This window comes from Bombyx mori, chromosome 12 (genome assembly GCF_030269925.1).
Source record: "Bombyx mori chromosome 12, ASM3026992v2".
Taxonomy (NCBI): Eukaryota; Metazoa; Arthropoda; class Insecta; order Lepidoptera; family Bombycidae; genus Bombyx; species Bombyx mori.
In genome coordinates, this window is record NC_085118.1 from 4,351,173 (window position 1) to 4,366,309 (window position 15,137).

Consider the following 15,137-nt stretch of genomic DNA (forward strand, 5'->3'; position numbering starts at 1 on the left):
TATCAATGCTCACTAAAATGGGTGGTATTTATTATTTTCGGCTTTTATGACCCTGGAACTGTGCCGAACAGAATGTTGCTGTGTAACGACTTTATTCTATTAGTTATCTGTCAGTTAATGGTGTTGTATTAAGGGTATAGGAAGCTTATTACGAAACAAAAAATCTGTGTGTAATCTCATACCGATCTATTACGTACAATAATACGATTTATAATTCTTTTTTAATATGAATACAAATTAAGATTTGTAGTGATGCTGTGTGATACAAATGTGTATTTAAAAGAAGTCTGAAGATAGCGCCAATGACAGAAAAAATTAAAGAGTGGAAAGTTTTCGTGATATGGGCGTGTTATGGCAAAAGATAGAATAAGATACCCTAGGTATGAAAGTCAGCGGTAAGCTGAGTAGGGGGGTTCTAAAAAGACTTGGATTGATGAAACAGGATATGCGAGTAAGGGCTGTGAGTGCAGAGATGACGTATGGATACGATTTGTAAAAAAAACAAGGACATACTGCGCCACATAATCTGGGATAAGGGTTAGAAGAAGTGTAATGCTGTGTGATCTAATAGTGATCTATATAATCATATTTCATTTATATTTTTGGATCTAATTTACTATGAAGATTAAAATGATTTGCTGATTTGGTTAATTTAAGAAAATGCACGAAGCTTAGATTATAGCCTGCGATTTTTCTCGTAAAGTATTATGACAATATTTAGTCAGAGATGATTAAATTTTTTGGTATAGCTTATTCGTATTGCGTTTTGGGATACCGATACACCACCATCTAGTTAGCAGATCTTACGGCTGATCTGATTACTGGGTTCTATAGATATCACAGTGTTAATGTTTTCTCTTATCTTAAGACACGAATTCATACATCAAATTTTTGATTGATTTAATCAATTATACTATAAAATTCAGGCTTGTCTCAAAGATGAGTAGTATCATTTACGTTGCGATGTTTTTAGATTCTGCTGACTATATAACAATAGGTGGGTTCGGAGCTCATTCTCCATGGAAAAAAGAAAAAACATGAAAATCGTAAAAAAATGTTCATTAAATGGCGCACTATTTACTATATATACTATTAATGATATATAATATACAATACTACTATCAATATCAATATATACACTATTTACTATATATACTATATAAGAGGCTTATTTAACCGTAGAGAGACAACAGATTTTTGATGATATTAGGACATGTTGTGCTCAAATAGCTTGGATATGTGATGTACCGCACGCATCCAAGTCTTGTCATATCAGCTTTGAAGCAATTCTATGTTTAGGTACAGGATAAGATATTTGTTATTAAAGCCCAATCGATATTCGGATAAACTGTTTTACAGTGCAGATAATTAATATTCATGTTAGGTTCCGGTCATCAACCAAAATATAATTATAAAAAAATTATTAAGCCTCATCACAATTTAAGTAAATTAAAATTTTTTTTTGAATGAAGTTAATCCAACACACTCGTTAATATTCGTATAATACGTACAGTACTGTCCAAAGTATGTTTTGAAACATATTTGAGAGTTTCCAAGAATTCGTGAAAACGTAATGCCAAGAATGAACAAAGCAAACATTGGCCACTCGACGCGAGCCAGTCATTTCTTGGCCTAGATAAAGACGACATTATCCAATCCCTTTGTGAGAACGAGGTGTCTGAAATGTACTCATTTGTTTGGGCTTGTGCCTCAAGATATTTTTATCCAAGCGAAATAGGTCAATTGTGATACCAATTTATAAGTTACTAACGATGTTCTTAAACTGAGTTTGATGGTATTATTCTTTGACCAGTTTTCACACGAATAATATAGGCAATCAAATTTAAAATCATTACGAATTAGAAATATTTCCAAACTTATTTCTATTAAAAAAGTGCTCCGATTTCAAAGGATACTTATTAAAACTTTTTATTCGTGTTTAATATTATTCTTTAACCTATATTCCAAGGTTCCCGGAAATTTACTTTGAATTACCCTAATATTGATAATTAGTTGTTCTCCCGTATCTTCTGCCACATCAGCTAGAGATGTACGCCAACAAACTAACAGACAGAAAATAATTCTAAAAACTGACTGTTTATATTCTATCAACTATTGGTCTATAAATTTCTCTGGGTGTTGTAACTAACCAGTAGTATAGCACCAAATACCTGCGCATCTTCCGCAAAATTTGCTTAGATGAAAACGGTTGTGAAGAAGAGATCACTTTTTAGCGATAAAAAATATTGTACAAATTATTTTGTTATATTGTCAGTGTTGATATTGTTTGGATGTGCAATAAATAATATATTCTATCTGTCTCTCTCACTCATCTATTTAAATCACTCATTCTATTTTTATTACTTTGCAATGATCTCTACCGTTTTGTATTAGTATTGATTGATTATTTTTCTAGTTATCTCCCATTTCTAGGCCACCTCCTAGTCCTCGCTCACCCGTCCATTTTGATAATTAGGTAGTCACAGTCTCAAAAATCACTTAATACAAGCCGGCCGTGAGTTCATCCATGGACTCTATGTAATCATATAGCAATAAAAATAAAAACGTTAAAATATAAAGTGGAAAGTTCTCTTGTGTATTGTAATTTGTGTATCCTAATCCTAGAAATGTATGAATGCTTCATGATAGAAATGGATTTATAACTCACACCCGTAGAAGCGAAGAATTCGCCCCAAAAATAATGACGTATTCTTTTTCTTGTCCTCCTCCTCGAATCGTGTTCCTCATGTCTGAGGGTCGTGACCACCATCACCCATGAGCTTCAATCTTAAGATGTTTTTCCACTTTCCCTTGTCCACGGCATCATGCAGCGCGCTGTACACTGTACTGTCCAAAGCGGTGCGGATCTGATCGGACCAACGAGTCGGGTTGCGGCCTCTAGATCTGTTGCCTTCAACTTTCCCTGTGATCATAAGTTTTTCCAGGTTATCGCCGTCTTTCCTCGCAATGTGACCAAAACATTCGAGGATCCGCTTCAGACATACAGTAGACAGTCTGATTTTGATGCCCAGTTGCTTCAATATCGACACGTTAGTCCGGAAGGCTGTCCGCTTTTTCTTGTACTTCTGCAATTTTCGCTTTTTTTTCTCAAATAAATAAATAAAGGCATACTTTCTTTAAGATTTTCGGTACAAATACAAATTTCTTTTTAAGCATGAAAGTAGGTCGCTATAGGATTAAGTCTTTTGAGAGTAAACGTGGCCAACGTATTTTCGCAGCCGTATTCAATGATACTTTTTTCTATGTTAATGTCTTTGATACTTTTTTTTTTAATACGATAAAATATATTATGAAAAATACCAATTTTTCATAGGTTTTAAACGTAACAATGATTATTTAGGTTCATATTTATAACTTTTATTACTAGTATATTTATCACTCAATTCTTTTCAAAATCCTACAGTAGTCGCTGTATATTACTTTCGCTTTGGGAAAACGTCGCACACAGTCATCTAGCCCTAAACTAGAATTCCCTGTACCATAGGAACAAGCAACTGATACAAATACATTCACATACAAATACATACAAACGCCCAAATAAAAAGCAAACAAACTTGTTCATCACACCGGAATGTTTACCGGGAGTTTAGCCCATGTACCACGGCTACGCAGTTACCGGCACTAACTACTGCAACACAGAGTCAATCAAACTTACCTATAAATGATGAATAAAACTAATATACCTCAGCTTAGGTGGTTAAGCTGCAGTATTCGTTTCGTCCACACATGTACGTAGTAGTAGTAGTAGTAGTTTTATTTTTCCAAATGGAAAGGCAAAGTTATCATGCCATACAGCCTAATATTTTATTTATATATATATTTTTCATGAAATGAAATGAAGTTGATTAATATGAAATATAACATGAAATGAAATGAGATGATATGATATGGGATATTTTTATGAAAAATGATAATATGGAGTGAAATGAAATGAAGATGATTAATTTGAGACATTAATGAACTGGGATGAAATTAAATGAAATGATATGGGATGAAATATAATCTCATTAAAATGGTGGTCATTTACTGAATTTTTTTCAGTGGACTTTTTGGAGGATCCCGAGAAGTTACGTCCAACGGCTTTGTTTCATTTTCCCACATTTGTACGTAGTATATAAAAAACTTTTTGAATTCAAAAAGTTTGCTATCACGTCTCTATAGTTCGTTAGCGGTGAATCCGATCGGCCGTGTTGCGTGAAACGGTTTGATGGCTCTTGACAATGGTACTGTGAAGTGACGTCAACGTTCGAAAGTTTTGCGTGCTATTTGGCGAGCTTCGAATGGCGTGTTTGAAGCGTATTTGATTTAAAATTGCATTTTATATTTTGAGATAAAACTTTTTTTAAGTATGGAAGTGTCCGTGTTATAAATTAAGAAATAATTCTGCGGCCACTGTATGTTTCTATTTCACCAATCAGAACGCTTCTTTTTTAAACAACTTTTTAACTCACATTTCTAAAATAAAATTTATAGTGAGGGGTAGTCAGGGGTATTTTTTATTCAATAAAACGATGAGTTACTCACTAGTATCGAATTTCGAATTCTAATCTTTCTTAAACACAAACAACCTTCGATTTAAAAGGATAATTTCAACAAGACGCGGGCACACGCTACTCACACTCAAAACGGAAGCGCCCGGAACATAGATTATACACTCTGTCAAAAGACGGACATAGATACTAAAAACTGTGTATAGCGGGCATACGGCCGCGAGAGTGACGTACAGGTCGGTTTGCTATAAGTTCAAAATTATTCTGATCGTGTCAGATACGATCGAACTTCGTTTAAGCCAATGAGTTGAAACAATTGTTATTAGCACTCTGTGGATCCCTGGCCGCGGGGGTGGCGAAGCTGCTGCAACGGCCGCAACGCACCATCGCGGTCAGGGTCATCCGTGGTTATCGCACCATCTCCTTTGAGGCGGCGTGTGTACTGGCTGGGACGCCGCCTTGGGCTCTGGAAGCGGAGGCGCTCGCCGCTGACTATCAGTGGCGGGCTGACCTTCGCGCCCGGGGCGTGGCGCGTCCCAGCCACAGTGTGGTCAGAGCGCGGAGGGCCCAATCTCGGCGGTCCGTGCTGGAGTCATGGTCCAGGCGGCTGGCTGATCCTTCGGCCGGTCGTAGGACCGTCGAGGCGATTCGCCCGGTCCTTGTGGATTGGGTGAATCGTGACAGAGGACGCCTCACTTTCCGGCTCACGCAGGTGCTCACTGGGCATGGTTGCTTCGGTGAGTTCCTGCACCGGATCGGAGCCGAGCCGACGGCAGAGTGCCACCATTGTGGTTGCGACTTGGACACGGCGGAGCACACGCTCGTCGCCTGCCCCGCATGGGAGGGGTGGCGCCGTGTCCTCGTCGCAAAAGTAGGAAACGACTTGTCGTTGCCGAGTGTTGTGGCATCGATGCTCGGCAACGACGAGTCGTGGAAGGCGATGCTCGACTTCTGCGAGTGCACCATCTCGCAGAAGGAGGCGGCGGGGCGCGTGAGAGACGCACAATCCCGCCGCCGTCGAGCGGGGGCCAGGGAGGCGGATCTCGCCCAAGCCCTGGCCCTCTAAGTGTTTCGGGTCCCCCTCACATGTCGGTCTGGGGACCGGCGAAGGGGGCCTAAGAAGACGACGTGCAAGCTGCTCTGCACGCGTTTTACGCAAGAGCATCCGGGTGATGGAAGGCCGGCTATCCTCGACTCACGCTGGTTCTGGTCCAGCGGGGTATTCCGTAGGATAGCTCACTCTAACCGGCGCCATCTAGGCGGGCTTCGGATAGCCTGCCGACCGAGAGGGCTGGTGGTCGTGGCGCCGACGACCGCCAGTCCGGCGTCCCGAGGGGGAGGGTGATGGGAGAGATGTGCTCCGCACTAAACGCTTCACTTTCCCCCCTCTGCCTCTTCATGAGTTCTGTCTCATGCGAGGTTTGGACGTTGGTTGTTGAGCGACAGGAGGTTTTAGTCAGTTCGACTCTGACATGCTCCGCCCTCTATCCTCAGTGGAGGGCGGAAGTCCGGCGATTTCCTCCTGACCAAAAAAAAAAAAAAAAAAAGCACTCTGTGGAAGTTTTCTAGAATATGTATAATTTATTTATTAGGCAATTTTAAAATAAAGTACTACTTTCTTTTTGTATATACTCTAAACTACGAGATTTGTCAGTAAACTTTCTTCATAGGCAACTAAAGTGGTAATAATATCAGAATAGCAGGATATCACAATAATCATATACCTACATAATAATCATACACCCACTTGAAAATTTATTTATATTTTTTTCTGTAACCACATATTAGGAAGGATTTGATCTAGTAAAAATAACCTTAAAGAGGAAATTAGGAGAGAAATGATCGTAGGATATGAATGATTCTATGGAAGTGCATAAGTTTCAAAATAAGAACACGAAATCTCGTATACCCGCCTCCAGTTAGAAATAAAAATGTATGTACATATATAAATCGACATTTTCATAAATTTACTCTTAAGATTGTGAATCAGGAGATAAAGTTTAAATGGGAAGTTCGTCAATGTCTCAAACAAAGAAACATGAAATACAAAAAAATATTTAACTAGTAATACATATTATATCATTACTGTGATGTACTTTCATCACTATGTACCAACTAAAGTCGTGTTGGATCGCTAGTAAAGTCATTTAATCGAAGTGTTTACGGGCGAGGACATAGCCAACGATAATTGATTCCGTGTTCAATGACATGTTTAACAGCTTAGAGTCATAAACTCGTTGTACAGAGAATATAGCAGCATTATGCAAATACCATCGGTCAAGTAAACATAGCAGAACATGACAACAATCAGAACGAGCGTTCATGTATTATTATATGAGTGGACAGTCAATTTACATTCAGCAAGTCTCGTCATTTAGAATATGACTAACATTAAGATATAATAAAGATACAAACTCTGTCTATTTTATCTATATATTAATACGTGAAGCAAAAACTTTGTATCCCTTTTTACGAAAATTGCGCGGACGGAGGAGTATGAAATTTCCCACACTTATAGAGAATATAGAGAAGAAGTGCACAATGCTAATATTTTTTTTAAATAATGCATAAAAGATACATTATATCCATAAAGAAAACATTACACACACTACATACCATGTATTTAACGCACACACGCATGCATACTATTTATTGTCAAGCAACACACGCATGCATACTATTTATTTTGTTCTTGGCGTCTGTTGTCAAATTGAGAATAGATTAAATATTGTTTGCCTTTGTTAATATTTTTTATAGTGTAGTCTCGGCGAAATTTTGGATTATAGAAGTATAAAATACAATCATAATAGTGTACAAACTTACAATTCCACTTAATTCTAGTCGAATTTCGACTACTGCGGGACCACTAGTTACATTTAATGTAAGTAACATAAGCGTCGGGTAAGTTACTTACTTATGGTAGACAAATCAGAAAGGTTTTCATGTACATAACCATGCATAAGAAAACAACTGAAATAGGAGTATTTAAGGAATCTAAAAACTTAACAGACTACCATTTTGAAATGTTATTCTAGGTAAAGTAGAGTAAGTAATAACAATTCAAAAGAAATCTTTGTCGACTTACGAGCTCTTTAAACAATCAAGCGTAGATCCAAAAAGTCCTCTTATAAAAGTATTAGCGTTCTTTATTGTGAGCACTTGCTCGCCTGCTTGTCGAGATTTAATAAATAAAACCTCCTAATGCTTCTTTTGTATCTGTGAAAGAATTTTAGTTCCATACAATCCAATTTAAGCATTGTTTACTGAAAGATCTTTGTTTTATTAAAACAAATACCGGAATACGAACCCTACAGCAAACCCCCTTAAATTTCTGCGTAACTTCTTCCAGACTTCTTTTGAATGGACAATGATTTTACTGGTGGTAGGACCTCTTGGGAGTCCGCGCGAGTAGGTACCACCGAGTGGTGGTACCTACCCGCGCGTGCTTCACGGCAGAAATAGGCAGGGTGGCCTATTTCTGCCGTGAAGCAGTGAAGTGTTTCGGCTTCAAGGGTGGAGCAGCCGTTGTAACTATACTTGAGACCTTAGAACTGTTATCTTAAGGTGGGCGGCATATTTACGTTGTAGATGTCTATCGGCTCCAGTAACCACTTAACACCAGGTGGGCTGTGAGTTTGTCCACCCATCTAAGCAATAAAAAAAATGTTGAAAATATATTAACTAAAGTTAATTTTAAATTATAAATTCAATAGTCGCTTTTTAAGGCGATGACTTCACTAATGGTGTAAAAATATAGAGCCGTTGCCTCAAACATGTAAAGCCTGTCACGTGGTTATTCCTTTTTTTATCCTTGTATTTAATATCACCGATTCAACTAATAAATATAATTTAATGTTTTTTTTTAACAACTTCGGTACTGTATCTCTGAAAACACGTTCGGATTGTTAAACACTGCACTGATAAATTTATTTGTTTGGTTAGGCCAGTGAACGAAGATACGAACCATATTTATTTATTTGGGAAACCAACAGTAAAATACGAACATAATATATAAGAAATAGCTAAAACAATAACCAAACACGTTTCCACCATCAAAATCACATATAAATAGAAAATGAACGCACAGTTTACAAAAAAAAAACAAAAGCAACACAATACGCACATATTATTATGTACATCAACTTACACTATAAAACTAAGTAATACTCATCGGACTAAATCACCTTATAAATATTCCAAAATAGCTTTTTTATATTCTATGGAATATATTCTACATTTTCTATGTTTTATATTTTCTATAGTCCTAAATTCCGCCACCCACTTTGAGACTCTATGAGTTCTGAAGTCTCAGTTCTATAGTAGAACGGCTACTTCACCCTTCAACCAAAAACACATTTCCGCTTCGCGAAATGTCAAATTCTTAAAATTGTTCACGTAATGACTGCTTATGCTTGAAGTTGAAAATAGAATAGTGTTTTTAGGTTATCAATAAGCCCGTAACAAAAGTGACATTTGAATAGTACGCGAAGTATGTAAAAGTATAGGCTAAAGTATCTGTTTGAATAAAGTCAGTGATTACGCCATTTGACAACAAACAAAGATCAAATGCTTTTTTTTTCTGTAATCAGCTAGCCCGTTGTATTTTCTGGTCCCGTGATAAGTTCGTAAAAAACTTGTGTTACAGGTACCAAATAACGGATATAAATGTAAGATTTTTATTATACACATACATATATTTAATATACATCCATAACCCTGGAAAAGACATTTATATTTATCATACCAATATCTTCCCTTGGCGGGATTCGAACCCTCGACCCCCTTGTGTAGTGACCATGTCACTTACCACTACACCAGACGGCCGTCTGGTGGTTTTTCAGTCAAAGAAAAAAGTTCAATGCCCTTTGGTTACTCCTTATTTTCAGACGCTACTAATATAGAGACAGTATCTACCCAAAGCAATGATATTGTTAGTTTATATAGTGAGTGAATTTATGATATAGTGAGTTTTAATTAGAGAAAGCAAGTTTCATGACCGAGGGAGTTTGAATTAGGGTGCACCCCTTGCTTTCCACATAAGTATGGAGCTTAGGAGCTTTCGATAACATCTTAAGTCTCTATCTAATTTTTCCATTGAAAACAGGCATGTTTGTTGGCACTATCCTCTTCAAAGTACCTATAGTAACAGTTGATGTAGAATGACACAAACATACATTATAATATGGTGATACAAGATGGCTACCGTATTGCTTATATTTGCCTTTTGAAAGCAAAATATCTCAAGTGGGCGTTCACAATTTCTAGTAAGAGAGCGTATAGATATCGCCTGCCCGTTTTCTTAATAAATTAAAGAAAACCTCAATGCACACTGCAACACTGAACATTTCTAAGGCTAACGTCAAAACTACTGCCTACTTACAGTCGATCGATATCAATAATAATCCTATATAACTATATTATATGACATAAAACATCTCAAATGTACAAACTTGTCTGCGATCCCTATAAGTCATATAGGTGTCATCGTAAAAACAGTGCTATATGCCTACCTACTTTTTTCTCTCTTCTTATAAACTCTCGAAGGAGTCGTAAAAAACGACACACTATGTTTTAGTCACGAACCAATTTGTCACACACTGTATTCGAACCAAAAGTGTATTTAGGATCTGGGAAATAAATGTTATGGGAAATAGAACATGTTATGAATATCGCAGTGGTTTTAATAGAACTCGTGGTCCCCCGGTAGTCAAAATTGGACTATAATTATTGGAAATTATAAGTTTGTACACTATTATAATTCTATTGTTAAAGACAATTATACTTCTATAATCACAGATTTCGCCAAGTCTACACTTTAGACAAATATTAATAAAGTCAAACAATATTTAATCTGTTCCCAATTTGACCACAGATTATAAACATTAAGAAAAGTTTGACAATAAACAAATAGTGTGCCTGCGTGTGTGTGTCAAATACATGGTCGTATGTGTAATGTTTTTTTATTGATTTAATGTATTTTTATGCGTAATTTAAAAAAATATTAACATTCTACCCTCCTTCTCTATATTCTCTATAAGTAAAGGAAATTTCATACTCTTACATCCGCGTAATTTTGGTAAAAAGGGGTACAAAGTTTTCACGTGTTAATTTATATATAATCACTTATTTGTTTACACTTGTATGTAGTATTATGTCTGATTATTAATTAATCATAACGTACGTGTAAAAAACCATAGCTCTTCGACGCCACTACTAGTACTGCCACATCTGACGTGTCTACATTTTTTGGCTGTCTCTAGTCGGCGTAGATGGCACCAATGGCTCCAATGAATAGTGCTACATAATGGGATTAAAATAATATGCGGAAAACCAGTAAAAACGTTTTCTGAGTATTGTATCAACATAATTCGATCACCGGCCGGTATATACCTACTGCTAATAGGGTTGTTTCTATCGCACAAAAAAATTCTAGTTCAATGGCTGGCAAATCCGTTATGAAATACAGTTGAAAAATTGTTATATAAAACGAATTTATAACAATAATTAATAATCACGTATAAAATTTAAACACAAACATGTTTCAAGATGGGTGACATTATTCACGTTTCTAGGCTTCGGCTACCTCTTAAATACAAGAGCCATAAGCCAAATCTTCTGCACATCAGCATCTTAAAAACCTTCCTAGATTCTTAAGACCGTCCCTCGCCTCTATTATTGTTATGACAATGTGTACTAGTGATATTTGCTGACTAATTGCAGTTTCCACCGTCTTAGCTACTTTTGGCCTAAATTTATTAGGCGCTTAGATTTTTTGAGGGGGATAGCCATAATTTCAGCGTAATAGAGAACGGGAAACTGCTCATTGCTTTGAGCGCGGTTATTTTAACAAAACACGAAATGCGTAATGTGCATTTTAGCCTTAAAATAAATGACGAGGCTAACTAAAAACTAATACCCTAGTATTTTCGCTTGCATGGACTAAATTAAGCTATCACATACTATCCGTGCCCGGCAGTGGGATGTAAAGTAGCGTGTATTCTTTCCCAGGGCACAAAGTACTTCTGTGTTTAATTCCGTGAAAATCGTTTCAGTAGCATAAGGTTGAAAACTCAAGAGATAAACATAACTGTTCTTGTATTTTTAACAATTTTTTGCATTACACTTAGTTGCTTGCGGTCAAGAATGAATAATGTTCGAGATATTTCATTTTATTCAATGATGTTATAATTTATTTAAATCAATGTAATCTCAGAAACGACAAATATTTTTTTTTGTGTTCAGTTTTTTCTCTACACTTCGACTCAAAATAGATAAAGACTTCTGCGACAATTACCAAGCTAGCTTGCGTAACTAGCTATAATTTTTTTAACGATTTAAATGCGCCTGTGAAGTCTTAATGAAATGAAAACTTTTTATCTTTTATTATATTTACTAAAATTAAGTTAATTGGTAGGTTTTTGAACTTAAAGCCTTCTTCTTCTTAAATCTTTTCTTAAAATAATTACTGAAAAGAGATGACTTTGGTCGATCACATATACGATATCACGATTGCATAAAAGCAAGTAGATAAATTGAGGGGAAAGATCAAAATCTATTTTCAGTTACAACATAAATTGAGATACGAATTTTCTAATTTAATTGTCCGATGCATCGATGTGCCGATCTTAAACATTTGGGAAGTTGTTTTTAACTTAAAATATGCCACTGTACCAATTAAACATTTGATTGATTGCAAGGACTACAGTAATAAAAAGCCTAGATTTGCTGGTTCAAAAATGTACAAAGTAGATCGTACTATGATATTATTATATGTATGTTCATGTTTGTTTCCACTACATTGACTTTCGTAACGCACAGATCAAGAACTGCTTCAAATTAAAATTTAAAAACGAACTTTAATATAAAATAACCATTTACTATTTAAATTTAAGTCAACTTTTTTCCGTCGTCCACTTGTCAATCCATTGGTAACATTCTTGTTTCTGGTGAGAAAGTTCGCTAGTTCGAGTCCAGGCATGTCCCGTTAGTTTTCAGTTTTGATTTAAATAATGCTCACTGTTACATTTTGAATATAAAAAACTGCATTTACGTACATAGCTTAGTGTGGATGTTAATTAACTTTTTTATGCTCATCAAGCAATAAAAACATTGGTCTCATAGTAAGTGCAAGATAATGAAATTCCAATAATCTCACAGATAAGTCGTTCAGGATGTTGTTGTCGTCTGTTGCTATCCGAAATGTTCTTTATGTCACGTCGTTATTGGAAAAACAATAAAATTTGGGTCTTACGATTCCATTTGAAACAAAAACAATGTTTCTCCTCGATCGATTCTCAATCAATTCCAAATTCAATTACCGTTGCATTAAAATCGAAAAGAAAAATAACTCTTAAGTAATTAATTGCACTCAAGTGCTACCTCAAAAACTTACCCGTTTTAAAAAGACTCGTGTATTACGGAATAAAACTCCTGAAAAGTATTTTTTTTTTAAATTCGTGCCTAAAATAAACGGGCACAATTAAATTCCGTAAACTTCACGATAAAGTTTCAAACACAGCGTCGTAATTTAATTCATTGTCAACACTTAGCAGCACTTCTCGAAGGCAATAAATACACTTTTGTTAAGAAAACCGGGACCGAAACTCGTAAAGTCACTCCATATTTTACGATAAACGTTAAAGTTTTTGTTTTTAAAACGGCGCTTTAGTTCTGGGCCGGCATTGAAATACGAAATTTGAACGTAGCTTCAGGTTCGCGGGGTAAGTGTCTCGATATGATACGGGTAGCCGCGGCTTCAGTAGGTCGCCCACTGCGATGTAGTGTACGCATCGCGCCTGCGTAAGTTTGCCTGCACTCATGATACATTTCTGCTTCAATTAATTCTGTCTCTGTACTCTATTACACCTACGTGTGAAGTCCTTGATTCTCGCCCAAAAGTTGAAAGATAAATTACCTTTATCAATGAAATTTACCAATAAAGTTATTTGTTTGATACCTACTTACTGTTATGTTTGTATAAAATTAGCATAATGTGCCTATGTAAATTGGTTTTTGATATTTCGGCTAAAGCTGAAAACAATTTAAACAAAACATACCTTTATTAGTCATGTTTATTAAATGGTTTATTCCTAAAATTTATTAAAAACATGCCATGCCAATAGCCTCTCACAAACCTTTTTTTTTATTGCCCTTGTAGGCAGACGAGCACACGGCCCAACTGATGGTGAACTGATGGTGGTGGTTACCGTCGCCCACCGCTTAATACACTCCACAAACCTCGATTGAAGAAGGAGAAGGAGAGAAACCTTCAAAAGCATGTTGCCTTTTTACTCCAGTCTCGTTTTAACAACTCACCCTTTTATCAGATCTGATCAGAAAATACAGGCGTTCGCCTCGGCCTTAAACACGAACGACAGGGTTTGCACTGAATGATCTTAATCAACTAAAACCCCTGATTAACGGACGAAGGTTCTGTGAACAAGCATTAACCTCTATTAACCACTGGTAGTAACCCTTTACAGCCGATAAACGTAAATAAACCACCTGTTTAGGGTTGACAATAATTAATGGGAATAGCGATCGTTATACCAAATCAGGTCGTAGCTCATTAGCGTCATAAGTTTCGGCAGCCCTATTTTGGAACTGAAATTTCGAATTATCGTAAATAAGATGGTGTACAGTGCTGTGATTTGACTTTAAGAATGCACACAATAGGACACAGTGATTCTCAACCATTGTGACGCGGCACTTGTGGTGACCGCTAAGGTAAACATTCAAAATCATTATCATACTATTCATTATAGACACACACACATTTCATTATAGTTAAGTAAACAACTTTTAAGCATATCGTATTCGTTGTGTACCGTAAAATTTTGATATCGATAAAAGTTTGCCGCGACAAAAAGTTTGAGAATCACTGCTGAATAGTTCGTACTGTGAGACCGCAGTACTAGATGGCAATTTCTGTAGCGGAACATTTATACGTCCTATTTTGAAGGACGAGAAAGCCGTTATACAATTGAAACTTCGACTTCACGTTTCAAGATGAGTTTTTTATATTTTTTTCTTGTCTTTATAGGCATACGAGCATACGACCCGTGTAATGGTAAGTGGTTGAGAGTGACGATATTCACTTTGTGATGTCTATCAATTTCTATAACTTTTTAGGTCATTCGTTGGGCATGAGCTTTCTCACCGAACAGAGCAATTAGCTTAAAGAAATCAACACTATTAGGCGAGGTCATTGAAATATATCCTAATTGAAAGGAGAAGCACTTACCTAATGCACGGTTATCTTATCACTCGCACTGTCGTGGCGTGCAACCTCTTTGACAGTACATAAGACCTACAACGACTAGACGCAGACTAAGACAGACACTTGGCAAGAATTCGAAAAGAAATGGAACAAGGACGTATGTGACTAGCGGAAGGCAGTACTTCTTTTGACTTCCTAAAAGACGGACACGAACCAGACGACAAGGAACGAATTGAATACATATGTACAAAAAATAGACGACAAAATAACTAACCGACCGTTCACGCACTATCTTCACCATAGCGACTGCTCTGCCAAGAGTAACTGATTATGATGATGATGATGATAATGAAGATGAAAACCATCGTCAAACCAACCAACTCAAAACACTATCAGCTATTTATGTG

General features: G+C 36.5%; 1 protein-coding gene across 1 annotated transcript in view; it reads right to left on the reverse strand.

Moving 5' to 3' along the window:
• The window catches only part of LOC101737162 (carcinoembryonic antigen-related cell adhesion molecule 1), a 47,456-nt gene extending 34,174 nt beyond the window's left edge, over positions 1 to 13,282 (reverse strand). The window contains exon 1 of the mRNA XM_004929394.5: positions 12,904 to 13,282. The gene's annotated coding sequence lies outside the window, so the exon portion shown is untranslated. The remainder of the gene's footprint in view (positions 1 to 12,903) is intronic.
• Positions 13,283 to 15,137: the final 1,855 nt, after the last annotated feature.